Source organism: Stylophora pistillata, chromosome 10 (assembly GCF_964205215.1).
Source record: "Stylophora pistillata chromosome 10, jaStyPist1.2, whole genome shotgun sequence".
NCBI lineage: Eukaryota > Metazoa > Cnidaria > Anthozoa > Scleractinia > Pocilloporidae > Stylophora > Stylophora pistillata.
In genome coordinates, this window is record NC_142528.1 from 16,509,640 (window position 1) to 16,526,500 (window position 16,861).

Consider the following 16,861-nt stretch of genomic DNA (forward strand, 5'->3'; position numbering starts at 1 on the left):
CCCTTGGGTTAAGTCGAGACTCGCCATAGCTGTCTCCTGAGAGTGTCAAATACCTTAGTCAGGTGATTTTAATTGTTTTCATTATTTAGCTTAAAGAATTTTTCTTTTTGTTCGGATTTGTCGAATATGGAATGAATTACCTGTTAGCATAAGAGAGTCAAATACCTTGTCAATCTTTCGTAAGAATTTGATGACCTTTTATTATGATAAGTTTAATACAGTTTTTTTCTAATTTTAAATTGCATCAATTTTTAATAATATTATTTTTTAAATATATTACTTAATTACTTCTCTAGATATATGCAGGATGTAATAATAGGTTGCTTGATTTTAAAGTAGTCTTTTACTCCGTTTTAAGCCTACCCCAGATTGAGCAAGTGATTGATGTAATTGTCTTTGTGATTGTAAAAATCTAAAATTTGATTAAATAAAATAAGTATAGGAAATCGAATGGGGCCGAGTAAAATTAAGGATTAATATCACGCGTGTTTTCGGAAGTTGCTGAAATTGTCGAGTCGCGCAGTAAAATTAAGGATTAATATCACGCGTGTTTTCGGAAGTTGCTGAAATTGTCGAGTCGCGCAGTAAAATTAAGGATTAATATCACGCGTGTTTTCGGAAGTTGCTGAAATTTCCCGAGTCGCACAGCGACGAGGGCAATTTCTGCAACTTCCGAAAACACAAGTGATATTAATCCTTAATTTTACAAGGAACCACGGTGATTATTTGTTTATAATATAAGGGGCAAAATGTTTTCTTACTGATCTCGCGCATAACGGGACGCCATTGTTACAAAACTAACAGAAATTTCTTTACCTTGGCAGCCGTTGCTAAGCGATTTTCAGCCAATCACTCTTAAGTAATTTTGCCCGGGGCAATTACAAAAATTAATAAAAAATGCCCTCTGCCTTGACCAAATCACAATTCAGTAATTTTGCCCCTTATATGATAAACGTAGTTATTGTACATACACCATTAAGTTACCATTTCTGTTCCTAACAAATTATCTGAAAATATATAATTTACACTTGGGAATGGGTAAGTCGAACTCCCTCGGATTACTCAAAGTACGTGAATATAACCTAGACCGTGTAAGAACGAAATTGTTTTGCTAAATTACCTTACATTTCTCAACTTCCGGTACACTCGGGCCGTACACGTGACGTATTCGAAAAGTAATATGAAGATGTTACCTCCTGTCGGTCGATGTTACTTCGAAGTGACCACTTAATCGCTACATAACTGACTTTGAGGTGAACGAAATACACCTTACTTTGTACCAATAATTCTTGTTTCGTTTCAGGTTTAAACCACAGTATAAGTATTGAGCTGTAATGAGTAGCACGAAGGCGGCAGATAATTCTTCAATTGCAGGTACGTTTTTATGTGCTACCAATTTCAAGATATTTGTCTACGCACGTTCTAGATGAATACGAATTTTCAATGTTACCGTGGCAGCCTCAGGGGAATTCTTAAATATCTTTTCTGCCGAAATTGCTTTCCCACGAGAAGAAGCATTGGGACAGAACCACCTGTTGTTCTAACTCGCATACGAAAGACTGTACGTCAATGTAGTGCCACTGTTATCCCTCTTCACGCTCTACAGCGCGCACGGTATCAGAGCTGTGCGTTTTGAATTTTTCTTTAGTTAGCCAAGATTATTAAATCTTTTTTTGGCATTGGTTAGACAAGACGATTAAAATCTACCAAAACCATTAAAGATTGATGTTTTTGAAATTTTATCATCGCTGATCCGTTCTCAGTAGTACTAGTATTATTCAACTAATGAAAAAAAATGGTAATAAATGATAAGCAAACTTAAGGAAAAAGTTGCATAGTATATACCAAAAGCTAAGGGTTAGAAGAACACGCTCGACCAGGTATTATCAACCAAAGCATAACTAAACCGTCAGTTTGGAAGAAGTATATTGACGACGTTATCTGTCTGTGAAAATAACTAAAGACAAAGTAGAAGAATTTGTAAGACGGGCAAACAGGTACCGCGATACAATCAATTCACGGCTGAGATTTCAGACTCAGAAATTGTTTATTCTTAGACAAGTACGCTGAGAAATTAAAATTAACATTTCTCAACAGTCCATCAAGGCCCTGAAGACCCATATAACATTTGGTCTCAGTAATAATTGTATCATTTTGAATGTGTGTGATGTAGCTCGGGCAGACAGAAGTATAGTTTACGAACCATAATTGATAAGGTTTTCAGTAAAAGATGTGTTTGGTTGTCCTCATGTAATTTTGTCTAGGAAATGTAAGTACTGTAACCTACAAAAAAGAAAATATACAATAAAGTACTCCCTAAATAAGTTAAGTTTCAACAATGTTTCCCCGTGACCTGTTGCTGGTGAATGTCAGCATAAACAAAACTTACCATTGACGACTGAAGTCTAATTTTTTTTGCTTCTCTTTTCAAGTAAAGTAATGCAAAAAATATTTCCTGTAAAACGCCGAAAATCCGAAAATTCTTAATATGTTCCCTCCGAACACAAATCCCTTCTCTTGAGCTGTGTTGTGTCGGTAAAAAGTTTAAGGAGTCCCCACGATATCTACATAGTATGATATATATTCCAGAAGTTTGGGACAAACGATTTTGGTGGTGTCACAGTAAATTTACTTCATCCTCCTCTAAGGCTCTGCAGTGCTCTTATTATCCTGTTTCATTGGTAGGTATTCTACTTTAGCCTCCCCTTAAATCTTGTTATCGACGACTGAAATACCCTCTGTTCCTCAGAAATCCCCGTGATCCCCCAAATTCTGCAAACCCCTACCCCTCTGGCAATAAATCACCAGTGACTGTCCGAAAAAACGATTTCCTTGAAGACCTTTACCTCAACCCTGTTATTATGTGTTGTGTCAATTTCCTTGCGTGCCCAGTCTTTTGATCACGTGACTTTAATGTGAAGCATTAACTCATCACTGTCGAAAATGCACCCGATCCTTCTTTACAGGTTTAAAAATTAGCAATTTCCTGTCATAGATAGATAGAGTAAAATGTGGAAGACAGCTTTCAAAGGTCGGGCATGCACAAATAAATTTTGGCCGGCCGCGTAAAATATCAAAGGAAACATACAAAACGACCTTTGTTGAGGAAAGTACGAAACATGTAAAAGGAAACGAAGGTGACGAAAACAAAACTTGTGACCCTTCGTACACCACGCAAATTTAATTATGGGTATCTTGTTGATTTATCATTTTGTTTTGAGCTTCATCGACACAACCCATACGGTTTAAAACATCGTAATTAACTAGCCTGCGCAGTTTCTCATAATTCTTACAAGAAAGCTTGGTACCGACAGCCTGATAGTATTCCATCTTATTACTGCAACGTTTGCAAATGCGTAGACGTTTGACTGCCGTGATAAAACGGGCTGGGATCTGATAATATACTCTTGACAGCTAAGCATTAAGGAAGATCCCGATAAAAATCGTTATTTTCACAATTAAGGACCAAAAACATTCTCAAATCTTACTTTGAGTGCTATTAGATATAATAACTTTGGAATTATCGATTTATCTATTTTCAATTCAAAAACCTTTTCCTTTTCCTTTGCAAATTTACTTTTAACTTTCTAACCTTCAACTACAGCGGAAAAAGTACAAGAGAATAGTTTATTTTCCGCTCGTAATTAATTCTAAATCCACGAGTTTGCAGAGTCCCTTACAGTGTGTTATCTGTTCTTTTAATTTTTGTCCAATTTCTGCACCCTTCACAGACAGAACTAAACCACTCCCTAGTCTGGGGACCATTAATTTCTACAATAATAAAGTTGTTGGGATGCCTTTGAAGAAGAAAGTTGACAAGGAATGATAGCTCATCTTAAAGAGAACCATCTTAATATTCTGTTACGAAAACCGAAAAAACTACCTGAAATTGCAGCCTCTAAGTAATTATTTGGCATAACGTGTTATTGTTTTTGTTTAGCTAATGAATGCGAAGGACACGTTTTAGAAATAATATATAAATGAAGAACTGTTTTTAAGGCAATTGTTATTTTGGTCAATATCAAATGCTATTCCGATGCTATAGTTTCTAATTTCCCGTGATGTGGTTGACGGGTGAAAGCTATGTACAACAGAGTATATTACAATAGACTGATGATGATAATGTGTACTTTCTGCCTATGCTACCGATGATGATCACGCCCTACCAAAAAGGGAATAAGTGTACTCCTAAAACTCAAAATCCTCTGCACTTACGTTCTCGAACCCTTTGACTGAGCCGAACTTGTTCACCATAGAGTTTAAAGGAACATCAAGGATTAAGCTGCTGTCTGCAGAAATAGAAGAAAACTGAATTATGAATAAAGGTTTTCGCAGGTTCTTATCGCTTAGTCCCACGCAAAAAAAGATCCAAAAAGGGCAGCTCTGAAACCGTGGACGCTGTTGAACGTGAAGGGGAATAACACTGGTACCATGTTGACGTACAGTCTTTCGTTTGCGACTTAGGACAACACGTGGTTCTGTGCGGATGTTTCTTTCAGTAGGGATTCGATTTCGGCAGAAAAGACATCAGAGAATTTCCCTCACTACATTGTTGAACCTTTGGTTTAAACCAATAAACAGACAAGTATTTATGGCACTGTTGGCGTCTGATATGAAAAATAAGCCGGATACCAGGGGTTCAACTTAATGCAAAGTTATATAAGTTTTAGTAAAATAGTAAATCAATAGATGTAGAATGTGAGCTGGTAACCAACACAGCGCAAACGTCACCGCCACCATGATGGTTGGCTCCCCTGAGATCTGGTGTGACTAAAGATGTCGACTAATAAGAACATGAACCAATGCGATGACAACAAGAGGAACCAAATATAGAAACAAGAAGATGGTCATGTAAGAGGCTCTGGCGATGGAAAGCTGGACACTTCCGTCTGAGGAAAAGGAATTCCAAACTATCACGCAGTAGAAGCTATTAGCACGGCATTACAACATCAAAGACCAAGATATACGGCAATAAAATACAGAGAAGATAAGATCCATATCATAGAGGTGACTAGTTTTGTGTTTCGAATGAAACGAACATTCCGAAATGGACGAAGAATGGCAAAGTAACGATCCACTGTAATGAAGACAAGTGTTATGATGCTGGCAGCAATTGATAAGCCCCCCCATGAAGTTAACGAATTTGCACGTCACTTTTCCCACTGTCCCTGGGATCCATAACAAGCCAGTTTACAAATATTTCACCTACAAAGACAGGGAAGTACAAAAGAGAGGTTTTCCAACAACAACTCGACCTCATAGCGTAGGAATACAAGATGTGTTAAAATGCTGAGAGCGAGTGAGAGCGTTTAGCATAACGTGAAACAACGATTAAGTAGCATTTAATAATCGGTTAACTATTACTCACCATAAAAGGCATAATGAAGAGAGAAACAAGGAGATCAGCAACTGCCATATTTAAAATTAGGAAATTGAAGTTAGTCCTCATTATTTTACGAGAAACCACGATGTAAATGATACAGATGTTACCAAAGAAGCTGAGGACGAATATATATATATCTTATTAAAAGTTTTGTTGTGTAGTATCGCTGAGTATTTCTACGAGTTGTGCCGTATTTTGACGAGCCCGTAGGGCGAGTCAAAATAAAAATAACGAGTAAAAATACTCAGCGATACTACACAACAAAACGTCTAATAAGTTATTTATTATCCAACACGCCAAACTGTTATTTCATTGCGGGCGAATTTTGCGGATATCTATTTACGGGTAGTGCGTGAGAGAAGTATGCGAAGCGGAACGGAATTGGCGAGTTATCGTGTTGCTGTTTCTATTTCCTTCAATAAGTGAAGAAATTTCATGGTCGTCTAGCTGTTTTTCTTCCTTTGATTCATCTTATAAACTTGGATCTATATTTGCCAGCCATTCTGACTCTTTGTTGTCGGAAATATGATTCAAATTGTCCGCCATTTGTTTTTTTCGTAATTACAATCCAATTCTTTGCTTGCGCGATGCGAGAAAATTTGTTGAACCGGCACTCTAGAGTACAAATACCGCGTGATATTTGTACTCGTCTATGGCGTTATTTGTACTCTACGAAGTGTAGTTAGATAATAAAACTACATATGCTAAAGTTAGCCATACGATACTACTGACAGGAAAGTAACGGTTAACAACTGATAAATTCAAAGATTGCCACACCTAAAAAAAGAAAATGGAGAATAAATCAGCTTCGATTTCGAGATTTCTAAGATACTTATGTAACAAACAGTGTGAACCTAACTTAGCCTAGCTAACCTTAAACGACGACGTCGTCTACAAGCACGGAAACGAATTTTATTTTTTCGGGAAATTTTTACACCCTAAGTTCTCGATTAGCACCTTGTCTTGACTGAACTGATTTAAAATACATGCCTGCTCCCCTCAACCCGTTTTTAAAGACGTGATTACGTCATCATCGTTGCTTGCGTGCAGATGTCATGTTACAAACCTCAATAATATCTAGTATTCCAGTTTCAGAGAGGCTCGCTTAGGGTTCTTTATGTAACTCACGCCTGCGCAGCTGAGTAGTTTAACGACACCACACGATTTGTACCGGAGGGTTTTGCAATAATTACCTTACTTCTGTCAATTAATGCTAAGATCGTCTCACGAAAAGGTAACAACACGAATTCTTGTTCATCCAAAACGTGCCAAAACAAATATTTTAAGACTTGTATGCAAACGGAAAACGTCCCCAACGTCCTCTTTCTTATTCTCTCAAGGAAGGAAGCTGGAGAGAGGGCCTTGAAAAGAGGTTGATGAAAACGTACATGCAATGGAAGAATTGTTTGCCGCCATCATAGAACCAAACCTCTCATACCACTCAGTGATCTTGCTGGTATTTTAACTAAACGTCCTGAACGTGTCCGTTTTGCAACAACTAGTTCCATCTTCTTGACGGACTTAACAGGCTTAGTGGGCTCGGATTTAAGTTTTGTAGAACTAGATACAGTATTTGAACTAGAATTTTTGGTTTCCGAGGCACGGACTTTGGTCTTCGCTTTTGGATTTGGGGCAGATTGTGTCTTCTCTGTATTCGGCGGTTTTCCTGCGGGCTTTAGGTGTACGCGGTTTCTTCTGAGGAGTTGTATGAACGAAATGGATTATTCTGAACAATAAGTCCTTTTCTCCATTTTTGTCCTTTGGTTAGTCCTTCAGGCTTGATATTTACTGTATCACCAGGTTTTAAAACACTCAGATCTTTGGCAGTTCGATTGTAATCATTTGAGACTTGGCTGTTTTCTTAGCTTTTTCCTCCAGGACCGTTTCAGTAATTTCTGATTTAAGCAGAGTGGCTTTCATAGGAATGTAAGATTTCAGTCTTCGGTGTAGAAATCCTTGAGCAGGTGATGTCGTCATATCAACTGTAGGTGTATTATGTTCATCGAGTAGGGCTTCGTAAGGATTTCAAGCAGAGTTTTCAGTCTTCCTCAAGATAGATTTGACGATCTTCACAGCTGATTCTGCTTTGCCATTACTCTGATGATGGTGAGGTGAGGATTTCGTGTGTTTTATCTGCTTCCTCTGCGAAAATTCCTTACAATCGAAATTCCTTCCACAGTCAGTGACAATCTCGTCGGGAAGTCCCCATCGTGAGAAGTGTTTGAGTAGCAAGGCAATGGTTTCAGTTGCAGTTTGGTCTCCCATCTTATCAAATTCGATCCAGTCGCTGTAGTAGTCGACCAATACCAGATAATGTTCCCCTTTAAACTCAAAAAGGTCGGCTGCGAGCTGGGACCAAGGTCTGTCAGGAGTAGAATGACTCATCAGACTTTCTTTTGGGTTCTTTCTTTGGAAGGATTGACAAACTTGACATGAAGATACGAACTGTTTCAGTTGAGAGTTCATACCAGGCCACCAAAGAGATGTACGAGCACGTGTTAAAGTTGACTCGACACCCATGTGAGCTTGATGTAACTTTTCAGTTAGGCTTTGTCTTAGTGTAGCTGGAACTACAATGCGATCACCTGTGTAGATGATGCCGTCATTGAATGATAGTTGATCTTTGCAACTCTAGAATGGAAGAACGTCTATTGGAAGACGTCTTTTACTGATGGACCAGTTTTCAGTGATGTAGTAGATTACTGACTGTAAGAATTTGTCCTGGGCAGTTTCCTCTGAAATTTCATTGAGGTGGCTTGTGACACTTTGATCTTGAATAACCAAACCGATGGTTTCAACCTGAGGGGGAGGGGTGGGCTGGAGGATTTTGGTCGAGTCACGATAAATTTTTCTGATCCCCTCTGAGGCTCTGCAATGTTTTTATGATCCTTCCTATATTGGAAGTCAATTTCTTATAGTCCCCCCCATTATATTATATTCAGTTGGCGACAACTGATCACCCCTCCGATCTCCTTGAAAACCATGTGATCCCCTCCCCCCCCCAAGAAATCCTCCACCTTTCCCGGCACAAATCATGATCATGACTAATCCCTTACTGCGGAAGAAACTAAAAGCGAAAAGGAAAAAGGCTAAATGTAAATTAATTAGTTTTTAAATTATGCTGTGGCCATTCAAGGGACTCAATGTGGCTAACAGCAAGCTACAAAACAACCAAAAATAATTTAGTCGTAAGGCGTAAGAATTGACAAATTTTAACCGTTAGACATAAACTTTACCATGGAAAAATGTTATTTGACCTCGTGGGAAAAGATTGACCGTCAATCAAAACTCGGAAAAATTTGTAAACGTTAGCCGCAAAAGCAATTACCCCATTGTGACCCTCCCACATGCCCGGCCATGCAGCGCCAAAGTGGACAAAGTACCTTTTGAAATTTCCCCTCCTACGACACTAATATATCCGAAACTCACGATTTGCATTTTATTCGAAGTTATATACATTGCAATTAAGAAAAAATGCATTGTAACTGGTATGCACATTGTACCAAGTCAAAAACAAAATACGTTTGGATTAGAGAAGTACGTTCTAAATAGCATGCAAATTGTACTCAGTTAGAGAGTTACGTTCTGATCAGTATGGAAATTATTCTCAGTTTAAAAATTTTCATGCTAAGTGCAAAAAAGTGAACTTATCTGAAAGCTGCAAACTTATAAGTTGCTGCTATTTTCAGTAACTTTCTACAAACGAATGAAGTGTGTTGCATGATTAAGAAACTTGGTGAAGTTTTTTTTAAGTGCTACAAATTAAAGAAAGGGTTTCTGCAAATCAGGATAGATATAAACAGTTTCTGCAATGATGAAAATGCTGCACATAAAGGAAAGAAAAGCTGAAAAAATAGAATATAATCTAAAGTGCACGCGTAAAATTTGTTGCGGAATCTGGAACGATTTACGATTGTGGCCGGGGAAGTCACGTTGTCTCCCTTTCTGTTACAGATGTCCTACTCTTCTTGCGGGGAAAACGTTAACTGCTCGCTTGAGGCAAAATATTGTCACAAGTGTAAAGATCTTTAAAACAGAACGTCACCAAGAGTGCAGCCAGTGTCGACAACGGCTAAAAGAAAATCGAAAATACTGGCAGTGTAAGCGCCACTTGCTTGCAGAGAATGATGATTTTTAGCGCAACCGAGAATACTGAGAATTCTCTCTGGATTGGCTTACTTTTCTTTGTAGTTAATCAGCTAAAAAGAAAAAATATAATTGAAAGCGGTGTATGGGCTAAGAAACATGTTTTGTGTTTTGTGCCACTCACAAAGGGTATGATGAAGACGTTCGACTGTTCAGTTCACGGACCTCCGTTAAGGTTACCGAGCACCTTCAGGAGTGTCTCGCGTGCAAGCGCGTCCGGTTTAAACTGTAGATTTGTAAACTCCCCATATCAAATTAAAGCTTACAGGACTGGCTATTAGGCTATACCAAAAATTTTGAAAAAAAATTAATTGTCGAATTTTTCACGACTTCTAAATGCGAGCGCCCGAATCACCTTTTGAACGTTACATGTTAAAGCGAATTTTGTTTTTCGCTTATTGATGTGTTCCTCCGTTTCCGGGGCCAAAGCGCTAAGAAAAACGTGTCTGCGACTTGCCATATTCAATTTCAGTGAAAATTTACAGAACATTTTTGAAATAGGACTAAAAAAATGTGGACTGATCGTAGAAAAATCGCTCTTGAAAAAAAGTATTTAGATATAAAAAATTCGGAGACACGTTTTTGTTGTTTATAAACTAGCTACTGTCAAAATTTGAGAGCAATCGAACAAATCCCTTTGACTTGTAGCTCTTAAAAGGTGATTCGGGCGCTCGTATTTAGAAGCCGTGAAAAATTTGACAATTAATTTTTTTTTAAACATTTTTGGTATAGTCTGATAGCCAGTCCAATAAGCTTTAATATGATATAGGGGTTTAGATATCTACAGTTTAAACCGGACGCGCTACATCGCTTGCACGCGAGACACCCCTGAAGGTGCACGATAACCTTAATCGCGCGTTCACTTTGCGTTTCCTCGCTTAATCGACTAAAAAACATATAGCCTTGGACAGAATAAAGAATGACGCGATCAAGATCTGTTTGAAAGAAACGTTCCTTGTTATCGCCACTCATTTTATGATATGAATGAAAGTAGCTAGACACAACGCAACTCTCTTAGCAGTTTACTTCGTCTTTTATAATGATGGCACTTTATTAACTTTCTCTCCCAATTGTTGCCTACCAGTTATCGCCTCCGAGTGCTTCTCAGATGCTCATAAAACCTCGCCCTTCAATAAAAGAGAGTGAAGTGATACCTTCAATTGAAAGCGTATACTAAAACGAGAGCCTAGTACTTATACAAAAAATGTACTCCGTATTTTTTAGAGATGTCTTACCCTTTCCACAATAGTATAAGTATTCCGTCACTAAAAAATAGGAATAATTCTTGCTATATTTTAAGGTCATTCAAAGCTACAACATTTGCGTAAAAAATTTATATGTGTTTAAAGAAGAAAAAGGAATTCATTATTGAAGCAGAACAAGACATGTATTGCAGTTTTTAATGATCTTACGTTACCTTGAAAGATGCTGTCGGAAAAACTGCAGGAATTTGAAAGTATCAAGATCTTTGCCGGCTTCTTTCTTTACATTTAAAGGCTTTCGACATTCATCTACATGGTTGAAGTTGCTTTTTAAAAGCCTAACGTTCTGCACTCTTGGTGTAAACGCTGTATCCCGCTTGAATTTTTGCCTTTTCCTGCAGATTGTGAAAAGCAATCCTAATGGCAGACATACAAATTGCTTATAAATTAATAGTAGGCCGAAGAGTTTGAATAATTTACGTCTCGGCATCCTCAATCTATTGATAGACATCTGCTTGGAATTAACCCAACAAGAATAACTTGGTAAAAAGAGTATAGGAAGAAATATTCAAAGGCATCTGTTTTAAGAGAGAAGAAATTCTATCTTTCTTTTTTCCCTCGGCATATTGGCTTCTGTTCGACGACAACATGTTGATAGATGTGACATGCTTGGCCGTGTAAAATAGTTAAAAGGACTTAAATATTAGAAACCATTACTTTGGATGGGCTGAACAAATTTTTCATGAAAATAAAGCGAGAACAATAGCTATAAGGTACTATCATTGTTCTGTGTAAGAGCACCTCAGTTATTTAATCGTTGGATTAGGAGTTTCATAGCCATAGTGCTGCAACCCTTCTACACGAGTTTGTTTGTTTTTTGTTTTTGTCTGAGAGGTTTATCTAAGGTCGATATCAGTCTGAAATTAGAGTACGAACAGTCTCTCCTTTTCGGAGAGGTCCGTCGCGCGAGTCAAAAAAAAAAAAAAAAAAAAACAATCAGCGAAAAAAAAAAGAATTTCTCTTATCGCGCCATGGAGAACTTGAAGTGACGCCGATGTACCGCAGAAGCCCCATTCCTGCGGCGCACTAACATCAATTTATTTTTCACTGACATTTTTTTGACACGCTCGACGTATTTGGCCAGACAGGCGGTAAAGCTTGTAGTCTAACCTGAAATGAAAGTCGGAAAAGTGTATCCGCTGCACTTGCAATTGTCAACTGAATATCTTTCCTCTTCACAATGCAAATTGTGGAAGTTGGATTGTAGAAGCTTTTGAAAGACAAAGTAAACGCAATGTCAGTGCCAACCGAGATATATTAGCTTTTTAAAAAACATCTTTCTGTTTTAAATCCATTTATATTCAACAATTATTCACCGAAGGCGAGGTGAATATCGTCGAATAATCCCCGAGACGAAGTCGAGGGGATTATTCGACATTAATATTCACCGAACCCGGGGCGAATAATTGTTTTAGTATAATTTCAGAGCTGAGCAACAGAGAAATTTCTAAAACCATAACAGTTTAGTAACATTTATTAACATTTTATTTTAACATTTTATATAAACCGCGCGGAGCGGTTTATATAGCGTCATATAAGGAACCGCTCGACCAATCAGATTGCTGGAAACTCTTTGCTCAGCTCTGAAATTTTACTAAAGTGTGTATAGAGGCTGTTGGAAAAATTTGTCCGACTTTCTCTATCTTTCATTTAATGGCCTAGATGGCCTCGAGATTTCATTTCCTTTCAATCATTGCAGAATCAATTTTTTAATTTTTTTTTATTATTAATTTGTTATCAGTTACATTATAATAGTGTCCTACCCCTGCTTTGTCGAATAAAGTTTAGACCGCCATTTTGAAATCGACTTCTCAACATGGAAATTTTTCACTCCCATCTCTCCATTCCCAAACTCAGAGCTAATTAAGTCGCACTGAAAGAGAGGAGTGTTTAAAAAGAATGCATGTTGTGTCCCAGTCTGTACACATGTACGGACATGTAAAGCCCAGTTTTAATATAGACATTGGGAATACATATGCGTTTTAAACTAAGCGTGAGGTCAAGATGGCTGGATATTGGTCGAGTTCTTTTTTTGCATTTTTATGGACCGAGACGAAGTCGAGGTCCATAAAAATGCTAAAAAAGAACTAGGCTAATATCCAGTCATCTTGACCGAACAAGCTTGGTTAATATAGGATTTATTATATTGCAAAGAGATTTCGCTTTCTTAAGAATTAAGAATGACTTGTTTACTTCGAGAGCTGGGAAAGAAAGCCAACTGTGTTTGTAGCATAACAATCTCACGAGAGTTTTTGTTTTCTTTGTTTTGACTATCCTCTGCCGCTTTTTGAGTTTCTATCGCCGAAATTGTCCAAGAATTACGAACGTAGCCGTAATTCTGTATTTTTCATGCGCGGGATTAATGAGAGCAATCCAGACAATCTATGGCGATCACTCTTTTCGTGGTCAAGGCTAATTCTGGTATCTCCTTTGTTGAAATTACAATATGCAAATCATTTTCAAGTATGAAAACGAGGCTGATTGAAAATTGAACAGTTTTTGCTTTTGTTTCATCACAAAATGGATGCTTCATGATTCATTGTTAAAGCTGTATTTTTGCTGGCTAAATTTTTTCGGCTAAAACGATTCAATGATACGCGAGTGTTGAAAGATAAAGTTAGACTTAAACCGAAGAGTGAAATGGATAGTCCCAATTAAAAAGTCTGATAATCAACCCTTCTTTCCCAGAAGGGCTACGTGTGGTTTTGTTGCAAAATAAAAGGGTCTGAGATGCCATTTCTAAAGTAACTTTAGGAGCGAATGTTACCAACGGTCAAACATTTGGTGGCAACAGCCAAAAAATCGATTCGGCTCATATTCTCAAGTTAGGTAGGCATACTTCGTTTGGCTGAATATCGATTTATTTTCGAGAAAATCGATAATAACAGAATTTCGACCAAATGCCGCTTTTGAAGCTCAAAATTTCAGACAAATCTCGGAGCGTCGCGCCACGAATTGAAAACACTTGGATCAATAAAAACTACCAAATCTTGAAAAACAGCATCAATACATAATTTGACATCGATTTCATCAATTCTTGATCGTTTATTTACACAATCTAATTGAATTTAACCGACCTTCTTCTAACAAGATTAAAAATAAGTCAAAAGTAACCCGTTATTTAACTATGTGCTATACAAAATAATCGACTGAAAATCGGGCTTTTGGAAGGCAAAGTGTCGTTCTTTGCGTTCACCAAAGCATTTTATGGGGAAATGATTCAGTGCGATTTAATCAAATTTTAAAGTTGGATAAAATGAGCTGATTTGATGGTGCCGTCAGTTGTTCGAAATTGTTCACATTCACACACACACTCAATTGTTTCGCATTTTACATCCAATCTACAGCTTATTTGACATAATATCATCTTACCGTCCATATTGCTGTATCACAAAAGGGGATTGTAGTCCTAAAATTGTTGCATTGCTCCCTCAATAGCAATAAAACTTGGAAGGATAGTCAACACATCCTGATAATTAGGATTGTTTACAAAGCGTATCTCGGGGTTTCTCTATTCCCATTTCGTTGAAATACTTCGCGTAAGAGGTCTTTGTTTAATTATAAGTCTACAACCGAACCGTGAACCAAATGTAAGCGGAATGTTGCTAGTTCAGAAACATGTTTCTCGCGTGCAGAATAACGCTAATTATTTCAAAATGAGGTCTACTGAAATGAATCGGAAAAATAAAACATTGGACTATGAAGCACATGGCTACAGGAACTAAGGTCGTGTGTTACATATACGAAAGAGGAGCAAACAGTTATCTAACTCCGATCATAATTTAATGTATCATAATTGAATGTTTCATGGTACTTCGGGGGATAAAGCTCATTCTAGGACACAAAAAGAGCGAAAGATCTGTAAAGGGCATAGCCCATCATACATCACTGCAGATGTGCGACAAAGAAAAGTGTAGTGTTTGAATATTTGTTTAATCAAAGGAAGTTTTATAAGGGTCAAACCTGGAAAACCTCAACTTTCGCTGAAATGTTTGTAAAAGCCAACGTTCAACAGCTTTATATTTATACTACTTCTTCTCCAGAGGCTACTGCGCCTTGTTAAGTTACCGTCATGCCGGTAGTACGACTACGACCCAGGTAGCACGTTCACATTATTCACACCCACCTTTTACCGGCAGCGGTCCGAAAAAAGGTCATCTGGAAATAAAACCATTTCTGCGTATCTCGGAACTCAAGAAACGCTTCGAGTAATCATTGCACCAGCTGACACAGCAGACTCGAGTGCAAGTCGGTATACCTACATCAAATACTTGCATTTTGGAAACAGTGGTTTTGAAAAGTCAACGCAACTAGTTAGTTATTTAGTATTCTTGCCCAGGAAGGTAGCCAAGTTGTGATCTATCCCCCTCAAATATGGTAGGATCCAAAGCCATCAATGCATTATATGGCGAAATATTCTAGAGCGTGGCTGATGCGTAATGAAAAGTTTAACATAAACCTGTTGTCTGGTCAGACCAGAATGTTCACGCCCATCGGGAAAAGATTGACATCTAGATTTAACCAGAAAAAAGAAAGTAAACAAACCCATGTTGTGCCTATCTCCTCAAATCTTTCCTTCCAAGATAATAAATTTAAGAAGTGAATGACTATTTCTTATAGAAGTCCAAAGCCAATCAATGCATCATATGGCGATATGTTATTGAGCATGGTTTGATGTATCAGAAGGAATTGAACTCTGCGCCTCGAACTAGAGCTTCTCGTTCACCCCAAACCAAGCTTTACACTAAGCGAGGGACAAATTGTCATGGACCAGCAGAGGAGAGAATATAGCTGCTCGGCTAAGAACTAGGTCAACTTCGTCTTTTGGCCCGGAAAAACCGAGACTAGCGGAATTGCTCTCAATCCGCCTTGAACAGGCAAGAAGAGGTATAATTACTGTTTCCCGTTTTCTGGATCGTCTGTCGAAGTCACAGTGTACTCTTACTATAGTTTTGAACGACCAGCAGATATCCTTATGAGGATAACGACACGCAATGCTATTGCAGAGTCCACATCTTTTAGTTTCTCTGCAATTCATTTTATTAGTGAAAATGCCAGTTTCAAGATAATTTCTGTAATTAATCAAACAATCAATAGAGATTAAAATAGTAAGGAAGAGGAAACAAATCGTTTCAATCGTTCAGCGTCTTAAAAAATAATCGTGAATTATTTAAAATCCTTACCTCTACTCGAGGCAATTGTCATCTCGACCGGTTCCTTCTTACATAAAGTAAGCACCAAGTGTTTCTATAGATACTCAAAGTGGTTTCAGCGATTAACGATAAAAACACCCCTCTGAATTTCATTTGGTAGGTTTGACTGTAACTCATTTTGAATATTACATGCCGTCAACAGAAGAAAATTTTAGTAAGAGTGCAGGGAAGTTGAAACCTCAGTAAAATACAGTAGTATTGTAGCAAGCAGAGGTTTTAATCACCGAACTAGGTTTATCTTCCGTTCTTTTTGTCCTAAAATGAGCTTTATCAACCTAAACAATAATTTACAAAATAAAAATATGAACTCAATAAGTATCGGAGTTAAATAATTGTTTGCTCCTGTTTCCTCTATGTAACACTCGACCTTAGTTCCTGTAGCCACGAGCATCACAGTCCAAAGTTCTATTTTTGCGGAGTTGTCGATTTCTGTGGACCCTAATTTTGAATGAATTAGCGTTATTCCGCAAACGAGAAACACGTTTATGGACTAGCAACATTTCGCCAACATTTGGCTCGAGGTTTAGCTAAAGACTTATATCTAAACAAAGATCTCTTACGTGAAGTAATTACAGCCTCCTTTTCAACGAAATGGAAAAGAGAAACCCTTAGATACGCTTTGTAAACAATTATTATCAGGTGTTGACTATCCTGCCAAGTTATAACGCTATTATGGAAGCAATGCAACAATTTCAGGACTGCAATCCCCTTTTGTGATACAGCAATATGGACGGAAAGATGATACTATATTAAATAAGCTGTAGATAGGATGTAAAATGCGAAACAATCGAGTTTGCGTGTGAATGTGTACATTTTCGAATAACTGAAGGCATCGTCAAATGAGCTCATTTTATCCA

The 16,861-nt window shown here is 37.7% G+C and overlaps 1 pseudogene; it reads right to left on the reverse strand.

Annotated features, from left to right (window-relative positions):
• Positions 1–4,527: 4,527 nt before the first annotated feature.
• LOC148721996 (neuropeptide FF receptor 1-like) lies at positions 4,528–7,903 on the reverse strand (annotated as a pseudogene).
• Between the last annotated feature and the right edge of the window lie 8,958 nt (positions 7,904–16,861).